Source organism: Macrobrachium rosenbergii, chromosome 9 (genome assembly GCF_040412425.1).
Source record: "Macrobrachium rosenbergii isolate ZJJX-2024 chromosome 9, ASM4041242v1, whole genome shotgun sequence".
Taxonomy (NCBI): Eukaryota; Metazoa; Arthropoda; class Malacostraca; order Decapoda; family Palaemonidae; genus Macrobrachium; species Macrobrachium rosenbergii.
Window position 1 is genome coordinate 26,247,974 of NC_089749.1, and position 17,188 is coordinate 26,265,161.

Genomic DNA, 17,188 nt, shown 5'->3' on the forward strand with positions numbered 1-17,188 from the left:
TATGGGCTCCCCAAACAACCATCTTAGCTCAAGGAGACTGTAAGGTTTTACCAGTGGGGCTTGAACTGTGGACCACCAAACTGAAGTTCAGGCAGAACCAGCTTAGCGACCATGGCCCTTTATTCGATAAAACTTTTGCTTTCCCTTTTCCATGAAAAAAGAAAAATTTTTAAGGTACTGACATACTGACATGTAAATAAAATACCTGATTCCCAACTTACGAAGCGTCAGAATGCTTAGTGGAGAACGAAAAGGGATGATGAGTAAAATATCCAGGTGATGTCTGTCCACCGTTTTATTAGGAAGTGGCAGGTGGCACAATGAATAACATTATAAATAAACATAGCAAAACACAATATTTTTAATGGCATGCAGAAGTACGAACAACCAAAAATATGCTTATTAGAATATATGCATACATAGGATATTCATAAATTGTTAATTAGATGAAAATCAAAATACTCACATACACAGTACATTCATGAATGTATAATCAGATGGGAATTCGTTAACATTTCATTCTTCTGTGGCATTTGTTTTAAAAAGGCACAAAGTGGTGAAATGATGCTCATGGTCTTAACGGATAGATTATGAATTAGGACAAATACTGTTCCAAACATTAAGATATAGTTCCAGAGGGTTTATCATTTTTGGGAAACGACACAGCCAGGACTTAAAACCAGGAGACAATCCTTTGCAACTTTTCTCGTGATTTTGTAGACTCATAATTCATAGTCTTCCTGGGACTGCTGTCATGACAAGAGATTAAACATCTAAAACGAAGATTTAGAACCTCCCAAAACAATAAGATTCGAGGTCATATAGTTTGATGCATTCGTTTTTCATAGTCAGGGATTTCATGGTTTCTTTTTTCAGTCTTACTTTGACTGCGTAACTTCAACCACTAGCCTGCAAAATCATATCAATAAATAATGAGAAAATGTCTTGGAAACTTATAGGTTAAGCGTTTTGAAATAAGGGTCTGATTAAGAGAGAGAGAGAGAGAGAGAGAGAGAGAGAGAGAGAGAGAGAGAGAGAGAGAGAGAGAGAATTTACAAGATAACAAGAGGATTTGGGAAGATCTCATTATTTGGGAAAGCGTAAGGATCACCTTGGATGAACGAAATCCCAGGCTGCCTTTGTCTGCCCACCCGTCTGTTTTCGGGCTTTGGTTTGTCTATAATGCTGTTGGATTCTCTGGCTCCCTTGCAAGAGGGACAGAGAGGATGACAGGTGTCCCGTCCATTAGCCTGTCTGTTGTAACAGCACCGCGGGAACGAAGGACAAAGCACGCTACCATCAGTTGCTGATGTTAAGGCCAGTGCTGCAATTAACGCCAAGGTGAAGAAACGGAAAGTTGCCATTGCGCCCCGTGTCCTGGAAGTATTGAAAAGATTTCGTTAAGTTTTAGGACGTGGTCTGACTTGTTTCTCTGGATATTACTTCTGTAAAGTTATACGTTGGTTTTTCCCGTATTATCAGTTCTCTACTCTAGAGTTTTTCATTGGAAAGTTGAAACGTGTAACATTTCATTTCCTTCATCTTTATGACAAAATTGTTCGTGAGACAATTAAGAATTTCAGATATTTCAAATCTACAAACTTTAAAACGAGAGGAGATGACAAAAGGTATTCGTCCAAATCTCGCGGATGCAGTATTTGAAAATGTCCCATCCAGAGAAACAATCACACTCGAGTACTAGTAATTACTAAACTGTCTAAAATACACACAAAGGAGAGCACTGAAATTAAGAACTAGGTGATGGAAACTGGCCCTGTTAGAACTATGCCTGTCATAAGCCCAAGACTTCCAACACAGTTTGAATCCCCCGGATGTGGTTTTGCAGGGGAGCTCGTGATTCGCGGAGTTCATAGGATGTGGGCATCGGTACCTTCCCCAGCAAATGTGAAGTTGCTATTAATCTAAATAATATTGGTACTATGATGATCTGGCAGGGGAGAGGTCTTGATTGCACTGTGTGGCAAATTTTTTTTTTTTAATTCAAATCACCGCCCTTGGGTATCAAATTTAGTACTGTTTATTGTGTACTGTTTATTCCCTTTTCCCCTTGGGTCCTACTCAGCTGAGGGCGCTCTGCATGACTAGCAAATTCAACTCGTCGTACGCGTAATAATGCAGACACTCCAAGTTTTTTTTTTTTTTTTTTTACGCTGTACCCCGTATCTAATGTCAAATCCACACTGTGATAGCAATCAGAAATAAGTAGTCTAGTTTTTCTTGAACGACGTGATATTTTCAGTCCTTCTGATATCTAGTGAGAGCTTACTGTAACATTACTACTCTCGTCAACTTCCTAGGTATTGTACCACAGTGCTCAAATCAAATAGTGTTTGGGCCCACAAGATGTAAAGTCAGTAATGTAAAAGTTATTCTACTGAAAAAAGTTCGAACTAGATTTGTTAGTGCGGTGTGAGTATTTATGGCAATATATCAGAAACCAATAGTCCTCGGTCCCTAGGAGGTGATAGCCTCACAACAAAATGTTAGCCAACGATGAACACTCCAAAACTTGGAGATCTGCTTCGCGTTCGCATGACATTGGAAATGGGACGACATCGTTACACAGCAAAATTTGCGAGTGGAAGACACAATTAATCGGTAAAACTTTACGACACTGTTTTGCCACAGCATAAGAAACAAGTTAATGTATTTGGTATAGCATTCTTTGGAGTATTATTATTATTACATACTCTTCTCTGAAAAGTGAGAAATGCATTTCAAGTTGGTAACGAATATAATAGACTAGTTATTCTTTATCCAATTATCATAAACACAAACCAGTCCTTTACCTTGTCTTGAGAAGATAATACAGCATTCGTAGTCCTCCAAGGTCGGTGGCTGAATGCATACCCTACTTTTTAAGCTTACTCTCATATCCTCCACTCTTCGCTTTATCAGTGAAAAGTGGATCACTCTCCTTTTTTTTTTTACTCGTGAGGCTTCGTCATATCCGCGGCAGAGATAATTTCTTCTAATCTTAATATATGGTGTAATTTTGGTCACGCTGTTATCAGACTAAACTAGTTTTGCTTCGAGTTTCAAACAAAAGCATTGAACAGAGCCAAAAGACGCTCATTTAATTAAAAATTTTATCATAGTTTGCAGGTAGCTGAATGAACGAAAGAACAAGTCGACAGTTAAGACGTTTTTAGCGACAGCAACTTGCAGGAGGGTGGCTGTGCCATTTTGCACGATTCTAGACGGCCAGAGCTACGGCCTACATCTGATGAATTACAGATCCGACCTCTAACATGGACTTCTGATAACAGTAAGTCATCACCTTTGCGCTTATTAACATAAGATCATCCTACAGTTTCATAGGCCTAAACATGGGATCTCTACAAAACTCTAAATATTGACGTGCACATTCTGCTCTTTGTTGCTCTTTCGATTTGACAAGACTGTTATGGTAACACTCAAAACGGGTTGGGCTGGGGGCCAATGTTTACCTCTCGTTTTGAAAATTATTATATTTTATTTATATTTACAACGAGCTTGTTAGCGCGCGCTATGCGTGCTGGATCTCGGCGCTGCTGTCTCCCCTACCCTCCCGATCGCCTACCTACCCCGCCTCCACCCGGGGCGGACGAACAGGTTTGCAGGAGGAGGGTGGATGTCTCCCCTACCGCCCCTTTCCCCTACCTTCCCGACCCCACCCGGGGCGGACAAACCGGTTTGCAGGGGTTGGGTTGTTGCGTCGTGTCTCCCCTACTTTCACCCGGGGAGGACAAACAAAATCCGCTCGGATATTATTATTATAGAATAATGTATTGCATTGCTGACCGGAACAAGCATAGCCTGGACACATTAGTGTATGATCGCGCAACTTCTCTTTGCAGTTTTCCATGGGTCTGGTGAATGTCACTAGTGAATTAGATTTTTGTGTGTGCTTGTTCATATGAAAATCTGACCATTTTTCAAACACCTAGTTTATTAATTTAATTACTGAATGATTCATTACTAGATTAGATTTTTATGTATTTGTACATTTTTTGTTTCTTGCGCACATTGGGTGTTAAGGGCAGAAGAATGAACAAATGTAATTTAGATTCACTATTGCCTGGAATCATCCTTTCTCAACGATGATCATCGACTGTTACATTCTGAGGGAAATCGTCCGTGCCGTCAGAAATATAATGGGATCTCATAGTTTCCTATACTTGCGATTAATAATTATAGGTCAGAATTTTTAAGGGTCTTGATATTTTGGTGTCTCTTAAGGAATTCTGGCCTATTTTTCCTTTGGGTCAACAGATTAAACAAAAATATGATGATTTTCGCTTTAATGCTTCAACAGAGGCCTTAAGCGGAGTGGGACCCTTGGAAAGAAAGGTAACAGTGGACAGTAAAGCAGTAGATGAAGATGTAAAGTTTAAGTTCTAATCCTCATAGCTGAGTCTCCATAAGAATCTGTTTTCGGAAGGATGCTCTTTACTCTTAAGGGCTAAAGACCAAATAGAATATGGCCATTAGGAATATGGTACCGTGTTATATTTCTACATTTAACATTGCTGTGCTAGGTTTAAAAATTCTACAGTAATAACATGCTTCAAGGTTTGGTGGTCAATGTTTACATCTCGATTTTTTTAAAGTTTTTATTTTACTTACAACAACGTACTGCATTACGACTGTAACATGCATAGCCTGGACAAACATTCGTGAAGTGAGCACTTAACTTCCCGATTCAATTTCCCGTAGAGCTAGTGAATGCTGCCGGTGTCTCTCCTAAATGTTCGTGTATGCCTGTCTTTCAAGATGTGCACAGATCAACGTGATGTTATACGTCTCCATTTTCAGACACCTAATTAATCCATTTATTGGTTGATTAATTATCGAATTAATTTTTTATTTATTCATTCTTTTTTAATTGTATACATAGGGTGCTAAGGGCAAGAAAATTGACCAAAGCAGTTTAGAATCTACATTACCGGGAATCATTTTTCAATTTACACGATAATTATTGAGCCTTTCTTGTGCATTCTGAGGGAAATCATCCATGCTGTCAGAAATATAATGGGATCTCAAAGTTACAGATGCAGTCCATTAATAATTGTAACCCACAGTTTTAAAAATTTGGGTTTAAGGAATTCTGGCTTATTTTTCCCTTGCGACAACAAACAAAACAAAATATAATTTTTTGCTTGTATTTTTTAATTTACATTTATATATACATCTATATATATATATATGTTATGTATATGTATGTATATATATGTATGTATGCATGTGTACATTTATATATTTGCATATATACATACATATATGTGTGTGTATGCATGTATGTATAATTAGTATTTTGGAAACCTCAGCACTGTCATACATTCTTTAGGATTTCCCATTTTGCTGATAGTGATGATTTATATTTCTTAAAATGATCCGAGGATGTGCTTTTTTAAAAATGGTGGCCTTTTTGGTTTAACGATTATTCAGTCCTTGCTGACATTATTTTCCCCTTGATTGGTCATAAGGAAAATATAAAAGCGCCAGTTTTTTTTTTTTTTTTTGCTATAGTGTATTTTTAAGAGGAAAAAGCAAAGAGGGGACTGCGGCAGTTTACGAACTTAATAACCAAATAAGGAATCAAAATAGCAGAAAAGGAAAAATTTGATTACAAAAGGAGAGGGAGAGATACGGTAATTAGAATGGCTTTTAGAAGGGAAAATATGGTAATTTAGGAGGGTAAGGAAAGAGAAAAATACGGGAATTTAGAATAGCAAGGAAAGGTAAACATTTGTGTCTATTTCAAATGATAAGAATGGATCTAGAAACTTAGCATAGTTACAGGGAGGTCTGTTGTTTTCCATAAAATTACCGTGGCCATTATTTCACGCAGTTCTTAAATATGAACAGAAAAACGAAAAATTTGGGAATACGACATCTAGTTGGTGGCAGACTAGTTTTCGGCACGCGGAAGCTGCATATTCTGACAAGATTTCATGAGTGGATTTGACAGACATTAATTAGGCCTACGCAATCTGTTGTGGAAGGAGAGTGTGAGGCATAAAAGAGGAAAGGAAGAGAACAGCGAATAGGAAGGTGACTGGGTACCTTGACTTCGATCAATTTAATTGTTGCCTTCACCAATGATGCTGGATGAACAAGGGCGTCATTTGGGGATCTTTCCTAGATAGTGACCCGCAACGGTTTTAACCCGGTATGTATCCACCTTTGCGGCGTCTTTAGTACAAGTCCATTGGAGATTACCATAAAAACATAGACAAAAGACTGTAAATATCAAAAGGATAATGACCCCCAAGAAATATTAGTCCTAGATAACTACCCCTAACTTTGTTGGTGGTCACTATCTAGGAAAGATCCCATTTGTGTGTCTGTTTCTGCCTGTTTGTGTGCATATGTTAACACTAAACGAGAAAGGTAAACGAATTTAGATGAACATGAGATAGTAACTCCTCACGCCTTTTGTTTTGACATGGAATGACATTTGGCCATTATCGTTATGGAAACAGTCTCGCTCATTATCTCAAAGGTTATTTCGTGCCCTTCCGTACAGAAAATGGAGCGATATCAGAGAAAACGACCTTGGGTAACTGGGGTTACTCGTGTAAATTGTCGGCTGAGTCTTGCGTGGCATGGCTTGGCAATTCCACCTTTACTTCACATGAATCATCGCTGTACTCAGAGCACCTTTGTCCATAAGTGCTCAAACCGGCCTACGGCAACTTTTGTGCACATGGTCATTTTACTACCGATTATGGCGCTCACTTGTGAAGCTCGGCATAAAAATCGGTGTAAAAGGCGTTAGCATGGGGTGGAATATTGTCACATTTAGCAAACCTGGCAGAATGATTTTATTTACATGTTTGTATATGTATATGTATGTATATAATATGTATACATATATATATTTACATGTATGTTTATATAATATATGTATATATATATTATATGTATATATACATACATATATATATACTGTATATATATACAATGGTACCAAAGCCTTTACATGAAATTGCGAAATGGTTCGAGTAGATTGTTAACTTACAAGGAAGTTGCCAAAATATAAAATGTATGAATACAGTAATGATGAAAATAGGGCCAAGAGAAAGGAAGTATAGACAGTCGCAGGAAAACTAGGAAAAGGCATGAAACAAAAAGACACATACATATATAACGAGCAATTGGGAAATGAGGAAAATCAGAGATATGTATTTTGCGGCGGAAAATGAGCCGCATTCCCTGCGAAACGAGCTGCAAGCACAAGCGAATACCAGAGGCACGGTGCAATTTCCCACTGTAATAACTCGAACTTCCGGCCGATTTGGTAATAAAAAGAAAAACAGATAACGAAATCGCGCTTGCATTTGATCATTGCTCGAGGGCAGCACTCTGAAAGCACTAGATAACAACGGAAAAGAAACGCGAATTCCACGGTGTCTTACCAAAGGAAAGGTAACCTTCGCCCCCGAAGAGTTCTGATTATTTACTTTGCTCGTCAACCGTGTTTGCCTACGTTGTCATTCTAAAGCTTGGTATTATTCTGCTAAGTGATGCCAGTCAGGAAGTCACATTTTGGTCTTTTAGCTTTATGGTTGAATAGATGCACGAAATATCTGTCAGCGGAAATCTCGCAAAGCTCTTGTGATTGACAAAATTGTTTGATTGGTGTTTTCGCGTCATTTGGAGCGTTCCCGTCTTGTATTCATCAGTTACCACAGAAAACAGATCTTTGATTCCGTTAAAAACAGACATCAGATTCTGTCTAGACGAAAAAAAAAATTCTTTTCAACGAAGTCAAAGGTCTGTTTGCATTGTTAACTGATAAATACAAGAAAGAAATGTTTGGTTGTTTAAACTTCCACACTGGCGTTGCAGTTATATTACATACCGGCGAGCCCCAGAGAATAACATATATCTCAAAGACCTCATTATACTTGACCGTCAGACATCCTGTGTTAAAGAATTTAAGCAAAAAAGGAGCCTTGTGTGTGAATATATATATATATATATATATATATATATATATATATATATATATATATATATATATATATATATATATATATACATATACATACACACATTATATACAGTATATATATGGATATATATATATATATATATATATATATATATATATATATATGGATATATATATATTTATAGATATAGAAATAATCAACCCACAATCACGTGTGGAACAGAAATAAATTTCTGACTCACATCAGGATCGAACCCAGGTCTATCAATTGAAAGGCTGTCCATGCGTAATATAGGTACACGGGCAAAACGCCGCTGGCACTTTCACTCAATCGTGTATATATATATATATATATATATATATATATATATATATATATATATATATATATATATATATATATATATATATATATATAAACACCCACACCACGCGCACGCACACCACACATGACTGAGTGAAAGTGCCAGCGGCGTTTTGTCCGTGCACATGTACAGTATTACGCATGCACAGCAGCTGTTCTCCTTAAAAGGAGGAGGAACCAAACTTAATTCGGGAGTGCTCTGTGACAACCAAGGTAAACACATTATTATTAATTCTTCTCTCGGATTCCTCTGCCTTTTTCAGTGATGAAGTTCCGTATCTCTCTGTGTAAATACCTGCAGATTTTCACCCACCTTTCGTACATAATTAGTTTTCGATGGACTGTGGAGGTTGTAGTTGTATATGTCAAATAATTACTATATTTGCAACAGTGACTTGTAAACTTCATTTATTGCCCTACTGATTCAACTTTATATCGAATCGAAATCAATCGAGCAACAAGAACAACGCACGATAAAGCAACACACTGTGACGAATTTGCACCTAAGGAACCAATTAGCGAGCGCAAGATTAAAAAATTCTGGGAGCGGATGCAGGGTAGGGAGACAGAGGTAGGCGTGAGAAATTCTAACCTTTCCTAGAATGCTGTGTCCTGACCTAGCCAGACCTTACCTTCCTAACCTAACTTAGTGCGCCGTGCCCTGACCTGGCTGTGGGGACTTCGTCCCCTACCCTGGACCACCCAAGTAACACTGAATATCCCTCTCCCTACTCTGCATACTACCCACATTCTGATTACAGAAGCTCAGATCTACAGCTGCTGTTTCTGCTGTCCATTACAATAATCTGCAGTATGAGCTAATAAACTGTAAAAGCGTTTCAAATCCAGTTTTCTCTGGCAAATATCCCTGGTTGCTAGTTCTCTGTAAGATTACTATGATTATAGCAGTTTCTGCTTAACTTATAAGACCATAATACAACTATTCATTTGGTCATTTGTTGTATCCTGCTAATGGCCATTTATTTTTAAGCCATAACCATTACTGAAAGAAGATTCCATAAACGCTTCAAAATCAGGTGCCTCGGGTATTGGGTAATTTTTTTTAGAAAAAGGATTCGAATGAAACCACATTAAGAAAAATACAAATAGATTTGTATGTGACTAGCAGATTTTTTTTACTTAGACTAACAAAGTAATACGGAAAACAAGTAGCGTGAAACACCAACAAATAAAAAAAAAATCAGCAAATAAATAAAAACAGCTCCCATAGCGTAGAAAGAGAGTGACTACACACTTGTATGGGTATAGTGTGTAACAAATTGTCATAATCGTAGTTACGACTTAACGACCGTCAGGAACAGAATAACATAGGTCGGTGACTCTTGTTTTGTAAATATTTTTAAAAACTGATTCTTTGTTAACGGCAGCAACAGAGAAACTACCACGAAGTCTGTAAAAACTTTTACTTCTGTTGTCCCTTGTGGCTCGAGGTACTTATCTTTGAAGCTTTTTCTTTTTGCTTTCTCTTGGCATCACCTATTTGACCTCCGAGGATTCTCATAGTTTCCTCCTAGAATTCGTCCTTCGAGGAAACGCCTGAATTGGGGAGCGAGAACATCACCATGAACTCGACTTAGACTTGAGCCAGGAAAGACCCGATTAGAGAATAATGTATCTTCTGGGGAAGATGGAGTCTCCGAGGTAAGCGGGGATGGGTCCCGTGATGAAGGAGACGTGGGGAGCGTGTTCCAGCCTCTCGATGATCAGCTCATTCCTGTGAGCTTCCGCTTCGGTGTAGATCCTGTTCCTCACGCCCCTCGTGTACTCGAAAGCTTCGTCGCAGTCGGGACAAAGGGGGTGACAGGCGTTTCCTAAGCGGGTCTTCTGGAAACAGCAAGATGGGAAGATGGGGCACAGCACTACAGCTTCGCTTACGGCAGCCAAGGCGAGGGCCACAACCAGTAGCGCGCCAGAGAGGCGGATAAATGCCATCACGGCCGAGAGGATCTGAAAAGAATGTTTATTTAGACACTTCAGAAGGCTAATCCTGTTGCGTAGACCCCTTAAATGTGTATCAGGTCTTCTTTGCATCCATGTAAAGAATGTTTATTTCGATTGTTCGCGCTAGATGACATTAGTACATTGATTTTAGTCATAGTAATCGACAGAAAACGTAGATAAACTGAATGGCGAGAATTTGATTGATAAAAATTCAAGTATCATTTGAAAAGTGACTGTTCTCAGTATATAGAATTCAAAATTGGTATTGCTCTTACTTCACCAAAAAAAGGGGTGGGGGTGGATTTTGATAAATCAAAAGCCGCTACCCATATTACTTAAAAATTACTAAAATTAAGGAATAGTAATTAACAATATTCTACAGATGAAAGTCTCAACTAATTAAGACGTGGCAATCAGGCCAAATTCAATATAAGTAATGTATTCAAATATAATTGAAGTGCTCCATTACGCTGCGCTAAATTGTGACCTAAGAAAACCTGTTACCAAGGAATTTTGATAGTCATCATAAGTATAATCACTGTTTGCAAAATCAGAAAAGAAACCGATTACACGCCTGGCCGAACAAAGAATCCCGTAGAATTACTTGTGAAAAGCAGAGTGTGGAAATGACAACTCGCTCCTGGAGGAATGGTGGCTGAATGTGTCCCTTTCCCTTCACTCTGAGGCCCTTATATACCACAACGCCTGCGACGACGGAGAGAAAGTGGCACTTTCACTCCTTTCTTCACATGACCTCCCCGTATTCATTATAGAAATCGGCATTCACTCTGCGGCAAAGCCGACACTTAGTTATTTTTGTCGAGTATTTTTCCGTACTCGCAGTTACTTTCCTCGTGATTTTTCCTGAAAATTGGCAAGTAAGGGACTTTGATTGCTGCGTCAACGAGCAATCAACTCCGCATGCCGACGCTAAAAAAGAGGAGATAACAGCCACTTTACGGAGGAATGGCAGTGACGTCACAGGTCATAGAACCGGCTTCCCACATCACAGGTCTCATGATGCGGAAGACGGGTCTAATCAGATGAGGCGTCTGACCCCGTCTCGCTCGTTTGTTTACGCTTTTAATAACGACAGCAGAAATAACAACAATGAGCAGGAGGTGACACTGAGAGAGTGTTATTATCCAGAAGAGGAATTGCGTTCAAGACAAGAAGTGAATCGCCTCGTTTCTAAACCTGCTTTCGATGCGTTGCTCAGGCGAATTGTTTTCGAGTTGGGAAAGCGGCTGTGGAAGCTTTCCCTACCAGGGCGTCCTTCTCCATCGTTTCAGGGCGATAGATGAATGTGTCATTGACTGATGTCGTGCTATTTAATCCGTCCACTTTAAATTTAAATAACAGATTCTTAATGAAAGAAAAAAAGAAGCTGACGCGTTCGTTATTTATATCAATACTAACAAACCACAAAAATATAATCATCATAAAAATGTTTAAAAATCATTTGATGAGGCTGAATATTTCTTGCGGAAGGAAGAACGAATGGTTTCCAATGCACTTTATACATAATGATTGCCATTTTGAATAAAAAATGGAGAATCTTTACACATCAAGTTGTAAAAAGATGTTCCACCAAATTTCAGAGCAACAATAACTTCCCACATAATATAAAATCACATGGAAAGTTTTGGAGTCCTTCAGTTAACTCTCGTGCTTCGGGTCGAGAGGAGATAGAAGAAAACTGCAAAAATCTGTGAATTTTGTGCGGTCTAGGCACAAGCAAGCACGACAACCCATCCTGTCGGGGTCATAACCTGACCAGGTGTCTTAAATGGAGCCTTTGTGATGTTCATATGTTTCTTTTATTTTTTATCCGTTACATGAAGAGATTGAAACAGCCAGATATATGGGATATTTTCACTGCTACTTTCTAAAACATATTTATGTTCACACACTAAACATTAATTACATGCAAAGGTACGCTCACGCTTTTCCGTATATCTTTACTTGCTTTTGCCGTATATGCAAAGCATATATTCAATAAATAAAAACGATTCATAGGATACTGAGCTGATAATGCTGTGCTGAAGCTCGGACCATGTTTTTCTTCTGCTCTTATTCCCGAATTTCTTCATAAGGACGTCCTACAGACAATATGTAATCATATGAAAAACTAATACGTAATTAAGACAAACAAAATGATCGTCGAATGCTTAGAAGGAAAATGATGAACATCAGTACTTCATACATGGTTGCTTATTTACGTCTGTTCGAATCCCGGAAGGGAAAGGAGTGATACAGGCGCGTGCCGTCACAAAAACGATGGTAAACTAAGAGTGACTTTGGTACCTGGTATAGTCAGTCTACCGGCACGAGTCAAAGCAACCCTCGAGTTAGGGAAGGGCGAGCGCTTGCGCTTGCGCGCACACACACACACACACATATATATATATATATATATATATATATATATATATATATATATATATATATATATATATATATATATATATATATATATATATATATATATACTGTATATGTAAATTATCCCTAACCTCTGTTACCTGTGAACCCAGACATTGTCAGGTGCTTTAACGAGCGATACTACTTTATGGAAGTGAGGGATTTCTAAAGCCATATACGGACCATGCTTCATCTTGGGTGAAAGATCTTTGGCTGTCATGTGTAGGTGCTCTGAGGAACCAGCTGAGCGGTGAAGAAAGTCGTCGACTCTTATTGGTTTGTTGATGACTGATTTCTGTCTTTTTATCTCGATATGACTGATATCAGATCACACAAAACGATGGATCTCCGCCCGACAGTACAGCGTACTGATAACCTTGGTTTTTTACTTTCTTGTCGTTGCATAGTCAATAAATTAAAACTTGAAACCGTTCATGAGAACAGGCTATTATATATATATATATATATATATATATATATATATATATATATATATATATATAATATAAATATATATATATATATATATATATATATATATATATATATATATATATATATATATATATGAGATCCCTTTTTAAACATCCGCTTTTTAAACCTCCGACGTGTTAGCACTCAGATTTATATCAGCAATTCCGTTGCATTGCTGCATTTCTAAATTCTGTCTTTAAGATAAGTATTTTACTTCTGGAATATAAAAGACATTTTAATTTCTGTTGTTCAGTTTAATTTGGATCTTCTATGGTCATTCCACAATCCCAGTAATTCTTGCAACATCCTGAACTTTCACTATTTCTCGAGATGTCTCTCTACCTGCGCTCTTGTCGTCAACCAACTGCGTTGTTAATACGTGACTTTTTTGCCCGGAGCATTGCAGTCAACAACTCAACAATTATGATTTTTATATCTTACGTAGATGTCAGTCTACATTCACTCTCGGTGGCTGATCTCCCGACAAACCGAACCTGATGAAGATGAAGTTCTGTATTCGTTAGCCTCAAGAGGCCTAAATCAACTTCAGAGATTCGTAGCGAGCTAGTATGTAGGTGTTGCCTTTTATCCTCACCATCTTTGGCAACTAATGTTTTCACTCGTCATTAGTCTTGCCGAGAATGCATCTTTATACAGCTTCCATCTCGCATTTGATTTCAGTTAGTGCAGTGCGATAACTTTCTAAAACCATTAGTTTTGTGGGAAAAATTTTGTGTGGTACGACTGTATGCACTTAATTTTATGTGGCAAGTACTTTAAGTCATGGATGTTAATATATGTGTAGTCTTCAGCATTTTATTTATTTATGTATTTATTTATTCATATATTTATTGATTTATTTAATTATGTGTTGACACCGTAGACGTTTTCTGCCATTTTTCAGTTTACCATATCAAATGCGTCAGTTCATCAGTACTGAAAGATTTCTTTTTACTTTTTTTTCTCTCTGGAAAATAAAAGATTGTTTCCAAATCCCTCCGGACTTTCTTATATCTTGGAGTTATTATTATAGACATCTGCATTGCTATTGTTGTGGTATGAACCAATGGTTCCCTTATGAGTGTAGTGAAATCTTTTGGTGTCCCACTGCATAGCTCTCATATCCTTAATATAAGATTTCTCTCTCTCTCTCTCTCTCTCTCTCTCTCTCTCTCTCTCTCTCTCTCTCTCTCTCTCTCAGGTGGTGTTATGCTCTGAATCACTTAGAAATAGACCTTAAGATTCTGAGCCTTATATGGGCGAGTTTATTGTCGGCGGGAAACCTTCCGACTAGTTTGCCCCTAACCACTTATTTTCTCCAGCTTCTAATTCCTTCGTTGTCCTTGTAACACATGCCTCCGTACCTGGGCTTTCTCGCTGATGTTTCTCCTTGATCCACTGATATCTACTGGCACACATACACACACACACAAACACACACGAGCACACACGAGCACACACACACACACACACACACACACACATATATATATATATATATATATATATATATAATGTCGGGAGTTGGCCTTGCACCGCTTACTAAATTCTATCGTAACAGAATCTGTCTTGCATAAATTTGTTCATACTTCATTGCTCAATCACCCTTAATATGTTCGAGCATTGCCGTGTGCCTATATATATACATCCTTATATATGATTTATGTATTTTGTATGGTATAGATATGTATATGCATATGTGAATACTTATGTGATTAAGCTTACCCGTACATAGCTTTGAAGGTAAAATGTTTCGTCATATGATGCCAGTGTGCGCACTCCCTTCCCTACAAATATTTATTCGTGGATTCTAATACAAACAAATAAACATACACACAACTGTATTAGTATGCTAGTTTATCCAAAGAGATGGTTCGACCATTTACCATTTACTTGGTACAGAACACTATCCCTAAATTATGTAAGAACACAGTGAAGATATTTAAATATATATTAATTATATATATATATATATATATATATATATATATATATATATATATATATATATATATATATATATATATATATATATATATATGCAGTATATACATATATGTATATACATTTATATATATGTATTAATATATATATATATATATATATATATATATATATATATATATATATATATATATATATATCAAGAAAATCGTCTTCAGCTCTAAGGTGGATGGTACTAACGAAAATAATCTTGACGACTAACTCTTAACCTCTGTATCTTTCGAGAAGCCAAGATAGATCAGTACTTGAAAGATACATTCTATTCAACACGTGATAGGTAAAATATGGTAATCTCCCGATAAACCTTTATCTAAGTCTTGAAGTAACGAATATTGATTAGATAAAACTATTTTTGATTAGAGATATTCAGTGATCGAAGTGGAAGGAGTTTTTTTTTTTTACCTAAACAGCACTTCATTCAAAGATGGACAGTTATTATGACTTTCATTAAGTGCTTTCGTTAATATGAATCAAGATAAGATACCAGGCTTCGACAGAATAGAATTTCCTTGTGTGAAAGGAATGACGTAGAGAAGACATAAGTGAAGATAGTGATGAGAGTAATAACAAAGGAAAAGCATTCATTAAAGAAAGAAAAAATGGCTTAAAAAACAAAACAGTAGAACAAGTGTATAAATGAGGCCTCAAACAAAGGACCTCAATTTGCAAATAGATAAATCCTTGTCTCCGCGCGCCCATAAGCAACGTGACTCACCAGAATTAAATAAAAAGTCCACGTGTAGTGTGCCCTTAAGCAAAGTAGCTCAAACCAGAACGAATGAAGCCCCTGTCTCGCTCCGCCCTCAAGGTAAAAAATTCAACCCAGAACAATAGAAGTCCCTGTTTTAGTGAGCTCTTAAGAAATTACTATTTAAGAACGATGGAAGCCTTTCTCAGTACGGCTTCAAGTCAAGTAACTCCGCCCAGATCGATGGACTTCCTTGCCTCACTGTCCCATCAAGCAAGTAACTTCAAGCACTGAGGCAAGTAATTCATCCCATAACATTGGTACCCACATGTCTAAGTGTGCCCTCCAGCAAAGTAACTTAACTTGGAAGTCCATGTCTCACTTCACTCTCAGGCTAGATAACATAACCCAGAACGGTGAAAATCCATGCCTCAGTGCACTCTCAACTAAGTAACTCAACCTGAAACAGTGGCAAGACATGTCTCAGTGCAACCTCAAGCAAAGTACTTCAACCTAGGAAGATGGAAGTCAATGTCTGAATGTGCCTTCAAGCAAAGTAACTGAAATCACAACTATGGAAGTTTTGTGTCTCAATGCATCCTCAAATAAAGTAATTCAGTGCAGAACTGTGGAAGTCTCATGTCTCAATGTATCCTCAGACAAAGAAATTCAGTGCAGAACTATAGGAATTTCATGTCTTAATGTACCTTCAAGCAAAGTGACTCGGCTTAGAACCACGGAAGAGTGTTCTCAGCACACTGTCAAGTGAGTAACACAAACCGAAATAATGGAGGGCTATGTCTAGGTGGGACCCCAAGAAAGTAACTCATCCAGGAACAATGGAAGCCCTTGTCTAAGTGCTCAAGCAAGTAATTCAACCAAAAATGATAGAAATCTATACCATAGTGACCCCTCAACCAATTTACTCAACCCAAAACAATGAAAGATTGTGGTTTAGTGTGCTTCAGGCGGAGTAACTTAACTTGAAAAAAATGTAAGTCCATGCCTAGCTGTGATATCAAGCAGGTAACTCAATCCAGAACAGTGGGATACCAAGTCACAGTGTGCCCTCAGACAAGGAATTCAACCCAAAGTTTTAGAAGTCTATGTTTCAGATGTGGGAAGTCAATACCTCAGTGAGCCCCTAAGCGAGTATTTCAATCCAAAACTCAAGGAAGTCCATGTCTCTGCATGCCATCAAAGGAGTACCACAAACCAAAACGATGAAATTCCATGTCTCATTGTGACCTCAAACAGTAAACTTAACACAATAGAAATTCATAACCTAGTGCACTCTTAAGCAAAGCAA

General features: G+C 37.7%; 2 long non-coding RNA genes across 2 annotated transcripts; both read right to left on the reverse strand.

Moving 5' to 3' along the window:
* Nucleotides 1-277: 277 nt before the first annotated feature.
* On the reverse strand, nt 278-3,108 carry LOC136842098 (uncharacterized). Its single transcript, XR_010854171.1, has 2 exons — nt 2,811-3,108; nt 278-1,377 (listed from the first exon to the last, which is right to left on the reverse strand). It is a non-coding gene; the product is annotated as an uncharacterized lncRNA (long non-coding RNA).
* A 6,310-nt stretch (nt 3,109-9,418) lies between these two features.
* Nucleotides 9,419-11,529, reverse strand: LOC136842097 (uncharacterized). The gene is made up of 2 exons (XR_010854170.1): nt 10,894-11,529; nt 9,419-10,295 (listed from the first exon to the last, which is right to left on the reverse strand). It is a non-coding gene; the product is annotated as an uncharacterized lncRNA (long non-coding RNA).
* Between the last annotated feature and the right edge of the window lie 5,659 nt (nt 11,530-17,188).